General features: G+C 42.8%; 1 protein-coding gene across 24 annotated transcripts in view; it reads right to left on the minus strand.

Moving 5' to 3' along the window:
• ank2b (ankyrin 2b, neuronal) overlaps nt 1-20,580 on the minus strand; it is a 1,300,297-nt gene that overhangs the window by 1,129,993 nt on the left and 149,724 nt on the right. For 2 of the 24 annotated variants that reach the window (XM_072495866.1, XM_072495857.1), the window contains exon 1: nt 17,483-17,607. The exons of 21 other annotated variants lie outside the window; for them this stretch is intronic. The gene's annotated coding sequence lies outside the window, so the exon portion shown is untranslated. Of the gene's footprint in view, nt 1-17,482; nt 17,608-20,580 lie in introns of those variants that run through there. One more of the 24 variants, XM_072495867.1, reaches the window with a different exon arrangement.

Here is a 20,580-nt window from a genome sequence, read left to right on the forward strand (position 1 = left end):
AATCATTGGAGACTCTAAAAAATGTTTTTAAAGATTGTGGGGTGAGGGTGGAGCCGTGCCCGAGAGTGACAGTCTTTGGGGAATCGGAACAGCCAGAACTACACATGAAGGGGACCGATGCCGTTATTTCGCTTCCCTAATCACACGCCGGAGAATCCTGCTCGGCTGGCAATCAGCAGCACCACCTGTCATAATATACACCAGTATATCATGGTGCAGACACACACTGATGGACACACAGTGGGACCAATCAACACACACAACACCGCAGCCAATCACCAGTGAGAGCACACGCACTATAAAGACAGTGGGCATCAGAGTTCCCGCTCATTGGGAGTTGCAGCTAGCTAGGAGGACAGAGCTCACAGCCTGCAACACAGACATTCACCATGTGCTGAGTGCATCGACTGGTTAGGACAAGGCAAAGGTCTTTAGTTAAAGCTAGTATCGTATAAACCCACAGTCTGAGTATGTTTAAACAGTTAATGATTCAATAAAATAGTGTTGCACTACTTCAAGTGTTGGTGACCTGTATGTGATCCAGAACACCCAACACATCACCACCCACAACTGCAGACTGGCCGTCAGACCTGGCAAAATTTCTCCATCTGGAAAAGACCAAGTACACCATCAGGGGGCTTCCACAAAACATGGGGGCAATTCGTCAGCCTGTTCGAGGCCAACAGCGACTCGGGAAAGCAGACAAGAACATAGACGACAAGGAGGTACAAAGGTGGAAGGGGGAGGAGGAGATGAGGAGGAAGCCTAGGGATGGAGGGGGAAAGGGGGAGGAGAGGGGGTAGGTAGCCGCCGCCCCAACCCACAAGGCCTGCAACAAAAACCGTAGAAGAGGGGGAAAAAATGAACAGGAGCTGAGCGACAGAACATCCAGGATGGAAGACGGGGATACCAAGGAGGGAACAGGAAGAAAATATACCAAGAATGATGTATGTAAATAAGAAACTGTATAAATTGTAAATACCGGACACAAAAGTTTCACTCAATGAAATTGAAAAATGCCAATAAAAACCTTAAAGAAAATACATTGAACTTGGCACAGCTGGTGGAGGGGATGAAGGCGGATTTTAAGAGGTGGGATGTGTTGCCGCTATCATTGGCTGGGCGTGTGCCGACGGTTAAAATAACGGCGCTGCCCAGGTTCTTTTGTGTGTTCCAGAATCTCCCCATTTTTGTTTCCAAGTCCTTTTTTAAAAAGGTAAGTGGGATAATTTGGGGATTTGTTTGGGCGAGGAAGATCCCTGGGTGAGGAGGGTATTTCAGGAGAGGGGGAGCTGGCGTTGACAAATTTGATGAATTACCCTGAGCAATGGTGAGGAAATGGGCTGTGGAGAAGCGGTCAGTGTGGGGGCGGATGGAGGCTGCGTCGTGCAGGGTGACGAGTCTCAGGGCACTGTTGCTGTCACCCCTTCAGTTTGCGGCGGTCAGGTACTCAGTGAGCCAAATGTGCTGGAGGGGCTGGATGCGAACCTCCGGGGATAGAGTAGAACATAGAACATTACCGCGCAGTACAGGCCCTTCGGCCCTCAATGTTGCGCCGACCTGTGAAACCACTCTAAAGCCCATCTACACTATTCCCTTATCATCCATATGTCTATCCAATGACCACTTGAATGCCCTTAGTGTTGGCAAGTCCACTACTGTTGCAGGCAGGGCATTCCAAACCCTTACTACTCTCTGAGTAAAGAACCTACCTCTGACATCTGTCCTATATCTATCTCCCCTCAATTTAAAGCTATGTCCCCTCGTGCTAGACATCACCATCCGAGGAAAAAGGCTCTCACTGTCCACCCTATCCAATCCTCTGATCATCTTGTATGCCTCAATTAAGTCACCTCTTAACCTTCTTCTCTCTAACGAAAACAGCCTCAAGTCCCTCAGCCTTTCTTCATAAGCTCTTCCCTCCATACCAGGCAACATCCTGGTAAATCTCCTCTGCACCCTTTCCAATGCTTCCACATCCTTCCTATAATGCGGCGACCAGAATTGCACGCAACACTCCAAATGCGGCCGCACCAGAGTTTTGTACAGCTGCAACATGACCTCATGGCTCCGAAACTCAATCCCTCTGCCAATAAAGGCTAACACACCATACACCTTCTTAACAACCCTCTCAACCTGGGTGGCAACCTTCAGGGATCTATGTACATGACCGAGATCTCTCTGCTCATCCACACTGCCAAGAATCTTACCATTAGCCCAGCACTCTGTCTTCCTGTTATTCCTTCCAAAATGAATCACCTCACACTTTTCTGCATTAAACTCCATTTGCCACCCGGAATTGTTCTTAGGGACCAAGTTTGCAGGGCTGGAGAAGTTGGATGAAACATATGAGTTGCCCAAAGGGAATGTTTTCGGGTAGCTGCAAGTGAGGGATTTTGTGAGGTGAGAGGTGCCGTCCTTCCCCGTGCTGCCGCCTCTGGTGTTGCAGGACAAACTGTTGTCGGAGGATGATATTGGGGGAGGGTGTCGAACATCGAAGAAGGAGGGCACTTCGATGGAGGAGATCAAGTGTAAATGGGAGGAGGAATTGGGTGGAGAACTGTGGGCCGGGACATGGAAAGACATCCTGTGGAGGGTGAATGCGTCCTTGTCGTGTGCAAAGTTAGGCCTCATCCAGTTTAAGGTGGTGCATAGGGCCCACATGACCGTGGCGAGGATTAGCCGCTTCTCTGCAGGGGTGGAGGATGTGTGTGGGCATGTGCGGGGGTCCATGCAAATCACGTCCACATGTTCTGGGCGTGTCTATGGTTGAGGGGGTTCTCAGACGTGATGTCCGAGATTCTGAGTTTGGGGGTGGCCCTGGGACGGTGTGTTGGAAGATCCGGGAGTCCAGGTGGGGAGGTAGGCCTTTGCCTCCCTGTTAGCCCAGAGACAGAACTTGTTGTGCTGACAGGACTTGGAGCCGCTGAAGGCAGGGGTATGGGTGAGTGACCTGGCAGAATTGCTGTGTTTGGCGAAGTTAGCCTTGCGGAGGTTCAGAGGGCAGGGGTTCACCCAGAGGTGGAAACCATTCATTGATTTCTTCAAGGTGAATTGAGGGGTCTCGAGGTGGGATGGCACAGCGGTAAAAATTCAGAAGTTGGGGGCCTGTGGTTTCAGTTCATGTTGACGTTTGGTCTTCTGATATTTTCACTTATATATGTAAAATTTCTTTAATAAAAATATATATCTTTTAAACTCATGAGAAAACCTGTCTTACCTGTTCTTGAGAATTACAACACTCGGAGGTTAAGACACATTTATAAAAACACATCTGTCTTTGATCAGCCGAAAGGTGGAACCAATCGTCCTACCATCTCTCCCCTGCCCGTTATGTCTATGCTGGACTGCTAAAATCTGCTTTTTCCTAACTCTTGCAACAAAATGCTGTTTTTATTTAAAACAGAACAATTGTGAAGAAATTGCTGCAAGCTGCATCTTTTGACAATTATTGAAAGTGGCAACACAGCAAGACTCCATAAACCGAATATATGACAAGTTAAGCTCTTTAGTTGATGTTGGCTATGAGCCAGGACTCTCCACTCTTCTTCGAAAATGCTGTTAAATTTTTCAATGTTCATCTGTGTCACCAGCATAAACAGACAGGACCCTGGTTTGGTGCCTTTTGACAGATGGCAGGTCAAGACCTGGAGTGATGCTTGAACCTACCGTCTCAGAAGTGAGAATGCTTCCAACTGAACCAAACGCATGTTCGTAATGAATCGAAACTTTAATCTGTATAAATATATCAGATTTGTCAATGCAAAAAAGACTGTCCTAATTAATTCGTAGTAAAAATGTTCCAACGTGGGAAAATCAGTTTGAACACAAACACTCAGAACAACTTCAAACTCTCTTATGACGGATAGCTTTCCAAACTCGAGTCCAAGGACTATGGGAGTCTATAAGTTGGCGTGAGGGTTGAGGCATAATGTGCACCAAGAGCTCAGCATTTCAAGAATTCTGCATGGCACATTTTTTGCTATCTTTGATGGTTTACTAGCAATAGCACGTGGTACCTCTGTTGCTCATACTATTAGAATCCCCTGACATTGTTAATCAGAAGTTAGGACAGAGGACAATGCTGGGAGTGAGTCATATTTGTGTGTGATCCCTGAGAATGTGCAAATATTTGCTGGGGATCCCACACAGAATTATTTGTAAATGACTGCTATCAAGCCCCAACATTTTATGAAAAACTTTACAGCAGATCAGAACTCTTTCTCACACCCACTCTCTTACTCATCCCGTCCCCCTCCCCCACTGTGGGGACACAGTTTCGATCAAACAGTACCAGATGTTTCATTAGACTTTGTAGGGGTAGATGTCCCCATGTGCTCCACCTCACACCAACATTTTAACAACACACTTTTTGAATAAGGCCGAGGGATCTGCTGTAAAAAGCCTTCCAAATATATCAAAATACAAATTTCATAATTAAATTAATCATGTGTTGGGTGTTCTGGATCACATAAAGGTCACCAACACTTGAAGTAGTGCAACACTATTTTATTAATAGGTTAACTATTTAAACATCCTTGAACTGTGGGTAAATACGATACTAGCTTTAACTAAAGACCTTTGCCTTGTCTTAACCAGTTGATGCACTCAAGCACATGGTGAATGTCTGTGTTGCAGGCTGTGAGCTCTGTGCTCCTAGCTAGCTGCTACTCGAATGAGCGGGAGCTCTGATGCCCCTGTCTTTATAGTTTGTGTGCTCTCACTGGTGATTGGCTGCGGTGTTGTGTATGTTGATTGGTCCCACTGTGTCAATCAGTGTGTGTCTGCACCATGATATACTGGTGTATATTATGACAATTAAGAATTACACAATTTTCACTAAATATTGCTGCAGCTCTACCCAGTCCTAGCCCAAAATCGGTAAGACATGGTGGCAAACAGATTCAGGGCCAGAAGAGATGTAGACTTTTATGTTTCCTTGTGGGTCAAAGGGAACACTGGTTCTCCAGTAAACCCTTTCCTTGCTCTTTCCCTAGCCAGGAGGCTCTCCTGGTCCACTCGTTTGAACTTGCATCACTGACAGGGATTTTTTTCCACTTTGGATCCCCAGTGTGGTCTCCCACCACCTGAATTTTCCTACATATTTGGGTGAACGACTGAGTAGGACCATGCTGAAGAGACCTATGAATTAAAACTTCCTGGACCTCACACTCTGGATGATTGGATGGCTTCCCATGTGCCTTAGCTCCTCTCTGTACTTGACTGCCAAAGGGAGATATATCTGGGTTTTGAAGTTACGCTCAGGTGATATGAATCATGGAATGATATGCATTAAAAGGAAGCCACTTGGCCCATTGTGCCAGTACTGCACCTAATGCCCTGTTCGTTCCCCACAATCCTGGAATTTTTTCACTTTTCAAGCACTAACCCAGTTCCCTTCCAAGTGTCACTATTGAACCTAGTTCCACTACCCTTTAAAGGCAGTGCATTCCAGACCATCATAATTCACTGCATCAAGAAACATTCTCCTCCTCGCCACATGGGTCTTTTGCCAATTAATTTTAATCTGCCACCTTTGCTTACTATCCAATCCACTGATGAAACAGTCTCTCCTAATTTACTCCATCAAAACCCCTCAATTTTGACTATGTCATATGTCTCCCTTAACCTTCTCTGCTCTTCAGAAAACAATTTCAGCTTCTCTAGCCGGTTCACATATCTGATGTCCTTCGTCACTGGGATTATTGTTAGATCTCCTCGGCACTGAGTATGAAGCTTTGCCATCTTTTTCAAAGTGTGGTACCCAGAATACACGAGCCAAGGCCAAACAAGGTTTATCGTAACTTATTTGCTCGAATTTTATTCTTCGCAGTGCAATATGCCTTTCGAATGATCTCTGATTAACTGTCATTATTTCTGTCACTCATTAGATGCTGAGGTACATGGAAATTTTGGTCACTTAGTGGAGAAGATAATGATCAACATCCAAAGAAGACATAATTTAATTTTTAATGTTCAATTCAGTAAGCTCTTTGCTATCTTTGAATCATACTCGGCTCACATTTATTGAGAACAATCCAGCATTCATTATGCTCAGTATTGCAGCCAAGATGTACCTCACCGCCTAGAACAATGCCAGTTAATCACTTCACATCTGAACAGTTGTTTATTTGTTTGCTGACTCCAGTCTGTCCGTACAATCTTTCCTGACTTTCTCTATTTTATTTACATCAGTGTTTATTGGCCGTCTGAACTTTCCTCCGTTGTTCCATCTGTTTTCTAAATATGACTGAGCTCTAAATCTAATATTCTACATGTTCTTTCTTCCTCCTTAATTTATTTTAAATTTAGTTCCCTTGCCCTGCCTTTTATTCATACATTATCCACTTTCCTTTTACAAAGTTATGTCACCACTGCTGTTTCAGGAATTCCATGTGTCAACAACCATTCATTAAAGAAAATAAAAAATGTCCTTTTAATTCTTCTAGTGATTAACCTTCTCATGGGCAATTAGTGATTGGCAATAAACATTAGCCCAACCAGCAAAGCCCACACCCCATAAAAGAATCAATATTTTTAAAAAATATCTAAATTAATGCCTACCAGTTAGTGACTCACTGAATGAGGGAAAATACATTTTCCTCATTTATTTTATCAAGGCCCATTATTATTTTGGACATATTAATTAGATATCATCTTAAGCTTCTGTGTTATGAAATGAAAATGAAAATTGCTTATTGTCACAAGTAGGCTTCAATGAAATTATTGTGAAAAGCCCCTAGTCGCCACATTCCGGCACCTGTTCGGGGAGGCTGGTACGGGAATTGAACCGTGCTGCTGACCAGCCTTGGTCTGCTTTAAAAGCCAGCGATTTAGCCCAGGCAAATGTTCATTCTCTCCTTCTAACTGAAGATTATCACTGGTACTATTTTAGTGAATCTGTTTTGCATCCTTTGCATGGCCTTGATATCATTTCTTCAGTAAGACTTTAAAAATGGTGCACAATATTCGAGTGATGGCCTCGTCAATGATTTGCATAGGTTTAGCATCATCTCTATTCCCCATTTATCCAACCTAGGAACACATGCTCCCCTTTACATGGTCAGTCGCTTTGGCGACACCCCCATGATCCTGGTCTCGAATTGCCTCTCCCACCCAACCCCAAAAAGAAGCTACTTCTTTTTCTCCCACCCCTCATTTTAATTTAATTGACAAGCTCCTCATTAATGTTGATTGGGCACTGGCAGTTAACCCATCAAAATTATGCCCTATCAGAAAATAATAATAATCTTTACTGTCACAAATAGGCTTACATTAACACTGTAATGAAGTTACTGTGAAAAGCCCCTAGTTGCCACATTGCGGCTCCTGTCCGGGTACACGGAGGGAGAATTCAGAATGTCCAAATTACCTAACAGCACATCGTTCAGGATTTGTGGGAGGAAACCGGAGCACCCAGAGGAAACCCACGCAGGCACGGGGAGAACGTGCAGACTCCACACAGACAGTGACCCAAGCCAGGAATCGAACCTGGGTGCTGTGAAGCAACATTGCTAACCACTGTGCTACTGAATGGTTGGGCCTCTCAATGGTATCATCAGGCAGGTGGTGCAATCGCTCCATTTACTGCCTGCCTAATCTGCACTACTGTCCCCACCATTTTAATCAGAAAATATTGGAGAAAGGCTATTTATTCAGATTACATCAATATTGAAAATGTTTGATGTTTGAACACTAGTTAATCTGAGCTGATTTTATAAAGTATGTTGGGATGTCATTCTCATGTCTGAAAGACTATTGGAAATAAACCATCATTGGACCTATTTGCTTGTTTACTCTGCAACCATTGTCTGTAAGATTTATGAATGTCTCAAGATATTTCAAATAGAGCAGGCCATTAAGTGGAAGTCACAGGTGCACATATATCGTGGTCGTTGTATCATTGGAATGAACTATTGTCATTGGGGAGTGTAGAATTGCCAGTAATCCCAATAGAATAATTTCCACAGGAAACAAAGCTCTTTATTATTCAGTGTTCTGCCCCCACTTTTTCTGCTGTACAGCAAAATCCCTTATGCATTTTTCATTCGTTTATTTACATGCTGCAAAATATTTAAATTCTCTGCCACATACAGTTCGTTAGGTCATTTATTACCATTTTAAAAACTAAAATTTATTATTATGGGCATAACATGATGATTAAACAGAGTTAACAATGAGCTACGAAAGGAAAATTGTGTTTTATGGATCTGTTAGGGTTTTTTTCGGTTGTAACTAGCAGGGCAGATAAGGGTCAGCAGTGGATGTAGTCTATTTGGTTTTTCGAAAGAAAATAAGAGGTTATTTTAATTGGGGATAAACATAAATTAGAGTTGGTCGATGGACAGAAAACAGAGACTAGGAATAAACAGGATATTTGGGGGTATTACAGGCTATATGGGGTGCCACAAGGATCTGTGCTTGGCCCTTGGCTATTTACAATCTATATCAATTACTTAGATGAGAGAGCGAGTGCAGTGTATTCAGGTTCGTTCTTGTTAAGAGGTAGATTGACTCAATCGCTATTTAACTCTGCTCCTGCCACCCCCCCCCCCCCCACCACCACCACCACCCCCCTCGGACCCCCCCCCCCCCCCCCCCCCACACACACACGCACTCCATCCATCCCAAGTGTGCACAGTTAAAATTTGGGTTCAAGTGTCCAGCTTGGCTCAGTAGTACTCTCTGCCCAATGTCTGAAGACTGTGACCCAAAGTTTTGTTCTTGCATCAATTGCGTAGAGAGGGATGAATACCCATCCAGTCCGACCTTAAAAAAACAGCCGCCCATATGTTGGATTTTCGTTTGGCATGGGGGGGTGGTGCTGGAGTGGAATCAGGCCCACCTGGCCCCAGAATAAGTGCGGAGGCTGCAGGATGCAGACTGGGTGAAGGTCTGCCTCTGTACTCCAGTACTGTATGGAATTAAATATCTTTTTAAAAAAACACCTCTCCAGCCCTCAACCCAAACCTCCCGAACCCCCACACACTCTGCATTTCAGCATATACCACCTCATGCCCCCACTGAACCTTCATTCCACTGCTGCCAATCCAGATGTCACCACCAACCCTCCCATGACCCCTCATACCCCCTCTGCCAATCCATACTCCTCTACCCACCCTCCATGACATCTCATATGACCTTTGCTACCCACATCCTCATGGCCCTTTATAGTCCTATGCCAACTTAGTGCCAAACAATGCCCAGCCATCACCCTTTGCCCTTACACTAATCCTTTAACAGTTCCTTGACAGCTTTGACATTTCCAATGAGTTTATGCACTTTTTACAATCAATCATGTTCATTTTTCACAATCCTAAAGGGTTCCTCACTGCCCATAGAAAGGTGTTCCAGAACTGTATCTCATGAAAAGGGGACCCTGACTATCCAAATGAACCCACCAAATTCAGACCTCCTCTTTCCTGGTCTAATCCGGACACTCCGGCTTATTTCAGTTTTGACAGCTGGTGACTTAAATGGCCAGCTGTCTCTTTAAATTGTGCATGTGCGAACCCCTGCCCAACTCCACTCCTGTTCCCATGAAAAGGGTAACATGCTGTATTCAGTAGCAGGAGCATCTCTGGGAGTTTCAACACGATGGAGAGGCTCTTGCTGCTGCCTGAAAAAGCAATGAGACACCGACACTGACTTTTAGGAGGAAGGCCCGCCCCATCAGGCAGTTACGAGGATAGCAATTGGCCTTCCTTCCGCATGTGGATACCACGCACTAAGATCTTCCAACCAATCAGAAGCTGACAACTCTTGCACTCAGATGCACCACAGAGGAGACCGTGGCTGCTGCTGGAACATCCCCAAAGACCCAGGATCATGGATCATACATGTGCGAAGAGTTACTCTGACAGCCAATCTACGACTATCAGTCAGGTTCGTAGTGTGGCACTTGCACACTGGAAGCTACATATATTAATGCACAGGGCCCTGTTCTTTTCAGACAGAAAGAACATGTGTCTGTTTTGAGCTAAACACATAAGGGACAGCCATTTGCTGACTCATTCCTCAGGGAAATGTCTTGACCAATAAGGGTCAAGCCGCCTAGCTTAAATTTCAAACAATGTTTGGCAGTTAATAGTCAGTCACCATCAACTGGACATACTCCATCTCTACCTATCAACACTTTCACACAGTATTGATTGTTGTTTTCCCCTTATATTGATATTCTTGAGAACTGTCCGAATGAGCACAAGACGCAAAGCTTCGATATGTCTCTTTTTCAGCAATGCTCATTTTGTAAACCTGTGTATTGGCAAGATAATTTCACCTATCACGTACTTACTGTCTGTGCGGAGTCTGCATGTTCTCCCAGTGTCTGCGTGGGTTTCTCCGGGTGCTCCGGTTTCCTCCCACAAGTCCCAAAAAAGACGTGCTGTTAGGTAATATGGACATTCTGAATTCTCCCTCGGTGTACCTGAACAGGCGTCGGAATGTACCAACTAGGGGCTTTTCACAGTAACTTCATTGCAGTGTTAATGTAAGCCTACTTGTGACAATAAAGATTATTATTTAGGCCAGCACACCCATGGTTTCCTGATTTGCAGGAGAGGTTCAAGGTTCAGTGCTCGAAACACAAGTTCAAAAAACTAGTTCCAGAAAAATATTTCGGGCAGGATTCTGGCTACAGAGGTGGACAGTTTGTGTCTGGAAATTTCCCAACTTGTCAGAACCACCTCAGGGAAAAAGCACCCCAAACTTTGTGATTTTTACTCTGCAAAGTGGGTGCAGGGTTCTCTGTCCCTGGGAGCATAGCACATAGAACATTACAGCGCAGTACAGGCCCTTCGGCCCTCAATGTTGCACCGACCTGTGAAACCACTCTAAAGCCCATCTACACTATTCCCTTATCGTCCATATGTCTATCCAATGACCATTTGAATGCCCTTAGGTGTTGGGGAGTCCACTACTGTTGCAGGCAGGGCATTCCACACCCCTACTACTCTCTCTGAGTAAAGAACCTACCTCTGACATCTGTCTTATATCTATCTCCCCTCAATTTAAAGCTATGTCCCCTCGTGCTATACATCACCATCTGAGGAAAAAGGCTCTCACTGTCCAACCTATCCAATCCTCTGATCATCTTGTATGCCTCAATTAAGTAATCTTTTAACCTTCTTCTCTCGAACAAAAACAGCCTCAAGTCCCTCAGCCTTTCCTCATAAGATCTCCCCTCCATGCCAGGCAACATTCTGGTAAATCTCCTCTGCACCCTTTCCAATGCTTCCACATCCTTCCTATAATGCAGCGACCAGAAGTGCATGCAATACTCCAAATGCAGCTGCACCAGAGTTTTGTACAGCTGCAACATGACCTCATGGCTCCGAAACTCAATCCCTCTACCAATAAAAGCTAACACACCGTACGCCTTCTTAACAACCCTCTCAACGTGGGTGGCAACTTTCAGGGATCTATGTACATAGACACCGAGATCTCTCTGCTATTCCACACTGCCAAGAATCTTACCATTAGCCCAGTACTCTGTCTTCCTGTTATTCCTTCCAGAATGAATCACCACACACTTTTCTGCATTAAACTCCATTTGCCACCTCTCAGCCCAGCGCTGCAGCTTATCTATGTCCCTCTGTAACTTGTAACATCCTTCCGCACTGTCCACAACTCCACCGACTTTAGTGTCATCTGCAAATTTATTCACCCATCCTTCTACGCCCAATGACAAAGTGGCCCCAAAACAGATCCTTGTGGTACACCACTAGTAACTGGACTCCAGTCTGAACATTTCCCATCAACCACCACCCTTTGTCTTCTTCCAGCTAGCCAATTTCTGATCCAAACTGCTAAATCACCCTGAATCCCATGCCTCCATATTTTCTGCAGTAGCCTACCGTGGGGAACCTTATCAAACGCTTTACTGAATCCATATACACATCAACTGCTTTACCCTCATCCACCTGTTTGGTCACCTTCTCAAAGAACTCAATAAGGTTTGTGAGGCACGACCTACCCTCGGTGGTCATGGGGGCAGGCGAGTTTGGGTTCTCTGGGATTTTGTCCCAATTGTTGAGAAGCTGTTAAGTCCTCAGCATATCTGGATATGAAGCAAATCTAAAATCCCTCATACACACTTCATAGTGAAACATTCCTGTTCATTGAACCCATTAAAAGCTTTTAAGTTGGAAGTGGTTAACCTCTTATAAAACATTTTTTTTAAACGTATTTTCAGGCCCGACATCAAAGACAGCCAATAATTTTATAGCCTCTATAGCTTTCACTCAAATTGTGAACTCAGAACACCCACTGAGATAATTGTAGCTTTTGAAACTCAGTCAAACATTCATAAATGACATAATGATAGCCCTTAGGGAATTGTCAACAAGGAATTTTATTGAAACTGCATGATCAGATGCTACATACCCTTTTCTAATGCAAGTCTGCCAACCAAAGCACTCCAGCAGAAGGTTTTTTAAAATTATCTGACAATAAGGTGTGAACAGCCAAACCACTCCCATCTTATCCTCCTCTCCTTACCCTTTCTCCCCTTCCCCTCCCCCCACATCTACATCTGTCACAGTTTACCCTCTGGTGTTGGTTTCTCTGCAATTTGCCGTTTTACACCTTTTGTTCTCTCAGGGGACTGCCATTAGCACTCTTTCCCCTTGGTTTATGTGGCTATTAGCACCCCGATTCCCTGGGTTTCTGTGGCTATAACTCATCTTTCATTCTCACTCCACAGTATAAATATTTCCCACTTTCTCTGTCTTCTTGCTTTGAAAAAGGGTCATCTAGACTCGAAAAGTTAGCTCTTTTCTCTCCCTTCAAATGCTGCCAGACCTGCTGAGATTTTCCAGCATTTTCTCTTTGGGTTCTTCTCGTAGCTCTCACCCTACAACCCAGGCAACATCCTGGCTCTCACCCTACAACCCAGGCAGCATCCTGGCTCTCACCGTACAGCCCAGGCAGCATCCTGGTAAGATCTGTTGTACCCTTGCCAGTGCAATCGCATCCTTCCTGTAATGTGGTGGCCGGAACTGCCCACACTATTCCTTCAAACCTGCCATGCCATTCAATCTCATGGCTGATCAGATTGTAACTTCAGCTCCACATTCCCACTTTTCCTGATAACCTATCACCCCATGATTATCAAGAATCTACCTCTCTCTGCCTTAAAAATACATAGAGACTCTGCTTCCAACACCTTTTGGAGGAAGAGAGTTCCAAAGATTCAGGCCTCTCCAAGAGAAAAAGAAAATGGCAAGTTGTACAGACCTCATCTACCCTTCAAGAGCATGTACATCAAACCATGATCCCGCATTACGGTTGAAGGCCCTTGCAACAACCAAAGTCAGGTCTGGTTGAGTTCAAATGGCCGTGAATTTGGTTTCCCCTCCTACAACAATCACACCCCACACTCTACCCCCTCACCCCATGGGCAAAAATTGGATTTATCGGAAATGGGGTGGGCCTCCACAACTGGGCCGCACCCACTATTTTGGAAAGGTCATAACATCTTCCCGACTTGGCAATAATGCACTCATTATTTTCGTGAGATCTTAAGGTGGCCTTCAGGCCATTTGATTTTATCATTCCAGAATAACAGCTCATATTTCTTCCTATTATAGCATCCAGTTGTTATTTCAATGAATCCACTGTCCATGGCCTCTGCCACCTTTCCTGCTAATCTGCTCCAAATATTGATTATTTACTGTAATGTAATACCTCTGTCCTAAACTTGCCCTTCACAACCCTGAATATGTGCTCTCCTTCCTGCTGCCTTGTCTGAAGCTATTCTTCTGGATTTATATTCCTTAGTCCATTACATATTCTACTTGATACCGTATGGTACACTCAGGAGGTTTCTGAGATTAGAGAACCCTGGCATATTCAGACATTTCCCATCACCTAACAACATCAGAAATAAACCTTTTTGTTCTTCTCGACGCCTATTAGAAATTGCTTTGAGGAGAAATTTAATAATGGAGAGGAAGCTGCAGCAGTAGAGAACTTAGAGGAGCGAGTTCCAAAGTATAGGAATGAGATAGTTAAAGGGGGTCAATGGGAGTTTCAAAGAACAGAATTTCAAGGAGGAATATCTGGCTGGTTGACTTTGCAAATATGAGTGGAGAAGATCTAGGTGGAATTTTTTGACAAGGTCAACAATTTTGAATTGAATGCAATGTGGGTCAATGAGGACATTGTAGGCCAATGAGAATTGGCATCCTTCAAAGTTTTATGGCAGAGAGTGAGCACAACCCCAATGCCTTGCACCAAGATAACCTGCCAGCAGACATCCTCCATTTTAATTCCAAATCAATCAAACATTTTGACTTTGTCGCAAGTTGTTTGACTGAAGATTTCAAACTTAAACCAGCCAACTGGAGGAGTAGATTTTCAAAAACCGACTTCTTTGCATGTCTTTATCAAATAAAATCAAATTACTGCGGATGCTGGAATCTGAAACCAAAGAGAAAATGCTGGAAAATCTCAGCAGGTCTGCCAGCATCTGCAGGGAGAGAATTCTTGGGTCCAGATGACCCTTCTCCACCCTTGGATCTTCTCCACCCTTGGGTCATCTGGACGTTAGCTCTTTTCCCTCTCTACAGATGCTGCCAGACCTGCTGAGATTTTCCAGCATTTTCTCTTTGGTGTCTTTATCAAATGGTTGTTTGAACAAAAAAAAAAAAAAAAAAAAAACTGTATTTACTCCTTTCATTTTTTTCATGTTAAGAACGTGTCAGGACAGGGCAGCACGGTGGCACAGTGGGTTAGCCCTGCTGCCTCACGGCGCCAAGGTCCCAGGTTCGATCCCGGCTCTGGGTCACTGTCCATGTGGAGTTTGCACATTCTCCCCGTGTTTGCGTGGGTTTCGCCCCCACAACCCAAAGACGTGCAGGCTAGGTAGATTGGCCATGCTAAATTGCCCCTTAATTGGAAAAAATTAATTGGGTACTCTAAATTTAAAAAAAAAAGAATGTGTCAGGACGGGCATTTATAAATCACAAATTGTGGGACAGCTTGAATCCACTTATCTATCGTTGATATGCATTAAAATGGGTCATTTTTAAAACGAGGACAACCAAGTGGTATTCCATAGAGATGAGATTTGACAAGCTGGACTCACTGCTGCAAAATTTCATAAAACAGAAATGGTGTGATTGACTACAGTGGATTTAACAATTAACATCATGGTATTAGTTATCTCCTGGAGGGGAGATACTTCTCGCCATGAACAAAAATATATCACAGCCAGTATCATTTATGCTCACTTACATTGCATTTGGTAGGGTGGGGTTATTCATGCATACTCCCTCCAATACAGCATATTTATCCTTCTGCTTCAAGGCGTAACTCTTTATAACTTAATGCTACATTAATGCAAACACTGAAGCGACTGATGATTTAAACAATTTTCCTAACAGCGACAGCATTCCATACCCCCCAATGACAGGGCTGAAATCGCTGCTGGATTCCTTGCATTACTGTACTGCAGACAAGCAGTGAACAGCAAAGGCCCCAACCCCATTACTCCAGGTCTGATTGCTTGTTTACTATTCCTCGTACTCAAAGAATAGGCTGACTCAGTAACAGTCAGTGACCACTGTAGAAATCCCCACATAACACGACAAATTCATGCACTGTGCTACATTCATCGGTATTCTGACTACAACTAGTGACACTGGGTCTTTTATGAACCGAGCACAGTGTTAGTATTCACCTCACTCAATTCTATGACACTTGTTGGCATTTGATTTGTCCTTTAGCCATGCAGTTTATATTTCTTTTTGGCAAAGCTCAACAATGGTCATCAAATCATCATTTATAGAAGGAATGTTCCAGAACCAGACATGGAAATATTTTCAGTTTTAATAGCTTTGCATATTGTAAAGTAAAATAAATGGTATGGTGTTTGTTGCACAGAGCTTGCACTAAAAATATTCTTAAGTTCAGGAATTCTTTAATGTCAAATGTTATTTTCAATTTCACACAAATTGTTCATCTAGAAAATAAGTATGAACAGATGACAGTTCTCCAAATTAACAACAATCTTAATACTCTAATACTTGCCTCCAATCTAAACGAGGATTAACTTCACTCTATTGTTGGCTCAATATTTTATATTACCCTTTTGTTTTCTCTTAGCACTATCTATCACTTGCTGAATATCACTGCTCTCACACTTCATTCTCATTTTATTACTGTTGTGTTATCATTTTCACACCAATGGCAAAAATTAAACATCTTTCTTTCCGTTTCGATCTTTCTAAAAAGATTTCCTACGAACCAGCGCCACAAGTTGTGCTTCGGAGCGGACACGCCTGTATCTGACTCATGTGCCTAATATACAGTTCAAAAACTATAGTCACTGAATCATTAAAACACAATGTGCAGCCTGCATTATTACCCACAATACACCACAGAATAAGCAGATTGCTCGCACCAATTACTGTAATAAGCCAACCATACCATTAGCAATACATGCCCTTCATCAGCAAAATGACTCAGAGGCCACACCATGCTGGCTGCATTGATTCTGGCTTTGCCATTTTGACTATTTCAGTCACATTCAGCATTAAATATTTTCCAAACCATTCTCTGGAGCACTATACACACAAAACTGACTTTGTGTAACAAATTTGAAGATGTTCTGAACACAAGGAGTTAAACTGTAAAATGTTGTGAACCCCCACAGTCACAACAGTTGGGTCTTGTTTTGGACATCATTGCTTCCAGTCATCAAAAACTACAAAGTGAAATTTGATAATAATACAACATTCGTTCATAGTTCCTCCTGCATAACAACATTGCATGTTTATTTGAGGTAACTTCCTTAGTTCTGTATTGAAAGGCATGCCATGAATTCATCACTGGTAAAAATGAACCATTGAAGTCATTTGGTGATATTGCTGTGAAGGTGGAGGCACAAAGGCAAGGGTGGGGCAATTTCCTGTACTGCACAGTCTTCCAGTGGTTAGACAGTTAAAACTGTTACTCTCACCTCCACCAGTTCCCTGATTAATGAAGGGAAAGTGACACAGATTTTACGGGCAGCATCAAAGAAAGAGTGCTGCACGTTAACGACTGAGCACTGAGCACTTTCATTATTATGTAATTGCACTAAGTTCCTTTCACTGACAAGGCAGAATCAGTAATGTTGGAGTGTTCACACCCAAGCACAGTAAACAAAAGAAGGATGTTACAGCAATAACAAACACCTTGGCCTATCCACTCAACATCAGCAAAAGACAAAAATAGCAAATAGAACAGTTAAGCATGGAAGATTCACTAGCAAAAGGCACTGAATATATATTTGTTATTTTTAAAGAATAATGTAGAATAATTAAATAGCAGTGATTTGAAATGTAATGAACATCAATGATCAAAGCTAGAATTTTTTTTTAAATGTACTCTACTAGATTGTCTCGGCTTCAAATGTTAAACACATACAGCTGCAAATAAAATCATCAGGAAAGCAAAGACTCATTAAATTCAATAACATATCAAATTACAGACTCACTTATTTGACTGCTTATTCTGCCGAATTGTATGTGATCTGAATCCTCAGACACCAAAGATGTACTGAGCTTGTTAGTCCTCAGAACTGCTAGCTTAAAGATGTCTAGCAGGCAATCTGTTCTTGGTACCTCTACATTATACATGTGCTTCCATTCCACCAGTCACAGCTCACCTAATATCACATGACCATCAAATTACATCATAAGCAACCACACCAATCATTATTCTTGCATTCCCTTTATCCTGCCTCCTCTGTTATTTATCAGATACATTCAAACAGGGTGTGGGATTCACTTTTGTATTCAATGCATTCTTTTTTGGTATAGGTCACAATAGACTTAGCTATTAATTATTATTGGAAACAAGAAGACAGCTCGTACATTAAACCACTTGCCAAAGTCGTCATTCAGTAATCAGATTTATATGTACGGGCAATGCAAGAACCTTCTGTTGTTTCTGCTGACAATCTGAATTAGCTACAAACAAAGCTGTATTCTGTCAGAAAACCAGAAAATTGCCTCTAACGGCAAGGGTGCTTCTAGCATTTACAGGTTCTTAGAATAGCTGAGCTCTGGTCCATTGTTTCCACAACGAAATGTTTTATTTTTTATGTTTTTTTTACTTTTCAAATAAAACATCTTCACATAAATCCAATGTTTTTGATCTGGAGGCTTACTGGCAGTTTGTATTCATTCAGTAACTAAAATGAGAAATCTCATACATAACAAATTAAATTCTTACCTAAAATATTGCAGATGTTACAGTAAAAGCCATGCAGGTGAGTGCATGGTATATAGCAATATATAGCAGGACTATGTGATTATTTTCCTCGGTGCCTGCTATTATTATTAATGCACAGCCAACATATGATTCAGCTGCTGTGTCTCAAGTGGGCTGCTTAATGCAATCACTGCCTCTCTTTCAGGATTCAAAGAACATAATTGCCCAGTCCAAAGCACAGGATCTCGTGCAGCACACAAGGTAAAAAGTAGGAATCATGTATAATCTGTGGATTCTCTTGTTTTTAGAAAGCACACGGTCCAATTAAGAATTACAGTGCATCAAACCACAATTATGTACAGTTTTAAACTAACAGGGTTTCTTTATTGAAAGAAATTCAAGCTCAGCCTGCTCAATATCTCCCTGATTTGATATCAGAGTTGTGGAAATTCAGCTTAAACAGGTGCATTTAATTGGCTGCCCCAAAACTTAAAACGGGGTTCTAAAACAAATATTCACATTATTCAGGGTCACTTACTGTCTCAAGTTGCAAAGCAGTTCGCCTGAATAGGCTTGCAAAAAGGTAAAATGCAAAGTGTGTTAAATCCAGGTCTTGAGGTCAAAAGTGGTGGAAAGGCTTAGAAATTCACAGAGGTGTACATAAAAGAAGCAGCAATACGTTCCCATTTCACTTTTAACTGGGTCTGATGTCCTCTAACAAATTTAAACTATTTGCTCACGAGTCCAAATGAACAGGGGTGGGTGGTGGGAGGGGGGGGATGCCAGGCTAGCAGGGGCACTGCCAGGGTGCCAGGCTGTCTATGCCTGGGTGATAGGTTGGTAATGTCAGGGTTCGGGCCTTGGGTGGGTGGGGGAATGTTCTGGGTGCCTCCCCTAGGTTGCTGGGAAAGGGAGGGGGGGGGGGAGAAGGAGAGGGAGCCAGCAGGAAATTCCTCTGAATGCAGCCTCGGCGGAGAAAAAGTTCCCGAGGCAAACAAAACCAGCAAAGTACCGTTGAATGGCGAGATGTTTCTCGCCGCTGCAGCTAAACATGCCCAAACCTAGATATAGAAGTTTTTCCACATTTTGATGATAGTGGTATGACCACAATGAGTCCCGGGCTGCACTCAACTCCATTATTGTGCCAGGGTCCTCTGCACAAGCCAAAGCACTGAGTGGAATTGGAAAGAACCCATGTGCTCCAGGCAGCCTCACCTTTTTAAAGTTCTTCACTATTTTGCATTGGCGGCAGGTCTTCATGAACCAAAATATGGAGCATGCACATCTGGATTGTAGCTATGCATAGGGCACCAAAGAATGTATTATTAACCCCAATATAAAGTATGTGTTTGAGGGTTTATTATACATATCTACAACTCTGCTTAAGACCTGTTCATCTTAGGCTGTATTCACACTCTAAATGCTGTGTCATGGCATCAGTACTGTAGACACAGTGTAAATATCGTCTGACTTTCACAGCAGGGACTAACCTGACACCTGAAGGAAACATTAGTGAATCTCCCAGGAGGATGTAGTCTCATTGCAGTTCACCTGAATTAATTCAGACCTTGGAAACACATATTCACTATAGTTTATCACCAGCACAAGACAATTTGTGCTCTGCACTAACGAGAAACCTTGTGGAATGTGGGTGCACCTTTACAATCACAGGCTGAACTCTGCATTCCAACCACAAATTAAGAATCCATCTAATTTATCCATTTCTCTCAGTATTTTCAAACCAGAGATTATTCCTTGCCCTTTTCATAACAGAAAAAAACTTTACTCATAATTTTGGGTCATAAGTTATGGAATCATCCTCACTACTTTTTCTGAACCCTCTCCAATGCATCAATGTGCTTTGAAAGTAAGATGCTCAGTAATACACAAAATATATTTTGTAAATTTGCATTCTCACTGGGAGCACCTATCAGTAATTCAGACACAAAGGTTAATGGGCCACACAGGATTATCCATCCAACTATCAATGGAAAATCCTGAGTTCACTGAGCCTTGAGCTATGATTGGAAATGTTCACATTTACTTACCAATCATATCAAGCTAGGATAATAGGAAGAATTTTCCCAACAGAGTGCTTCATCTGCTGGAAGCATGCAAGAGAAAGATGGGTTGCATGGTTATTCTGACTACTCATTTAAAACAACCTTTAATTTGTTTTAACTTAAATAACTGATTAATTAACATTGTTGGTAACACCTTCACATTAACTGGGTGTACTCAATACAAACCAGACCCAAATTTTGCTAACTATTAATTCAATCTTTCGCCCTGCCTCAGGATATTATTTGTTGTGAAATATTAAAATAAGTTTCAGAAAAGTATTAATTTTTCCTGCCTGTGAGGGAAAATCTTAGTAGT

The sequence above is a fragment of the Scyliorhinus torazame genome, chromosome 3 (assembly GCF_047496885.1).
Source record: "Scyliorhinus torazame isolate Kashiwa2021f chromosome 3, sScyTor2.1, whole genome shotgun sequence".
Classification (NCBI taxonomy): Eukaryota; Metazoa; Chordata; class Chondrichthyes; order Carcharhiniformes; family Scyliorhinidae; genus Scyliorhinus; species Scyliorhinus torazame.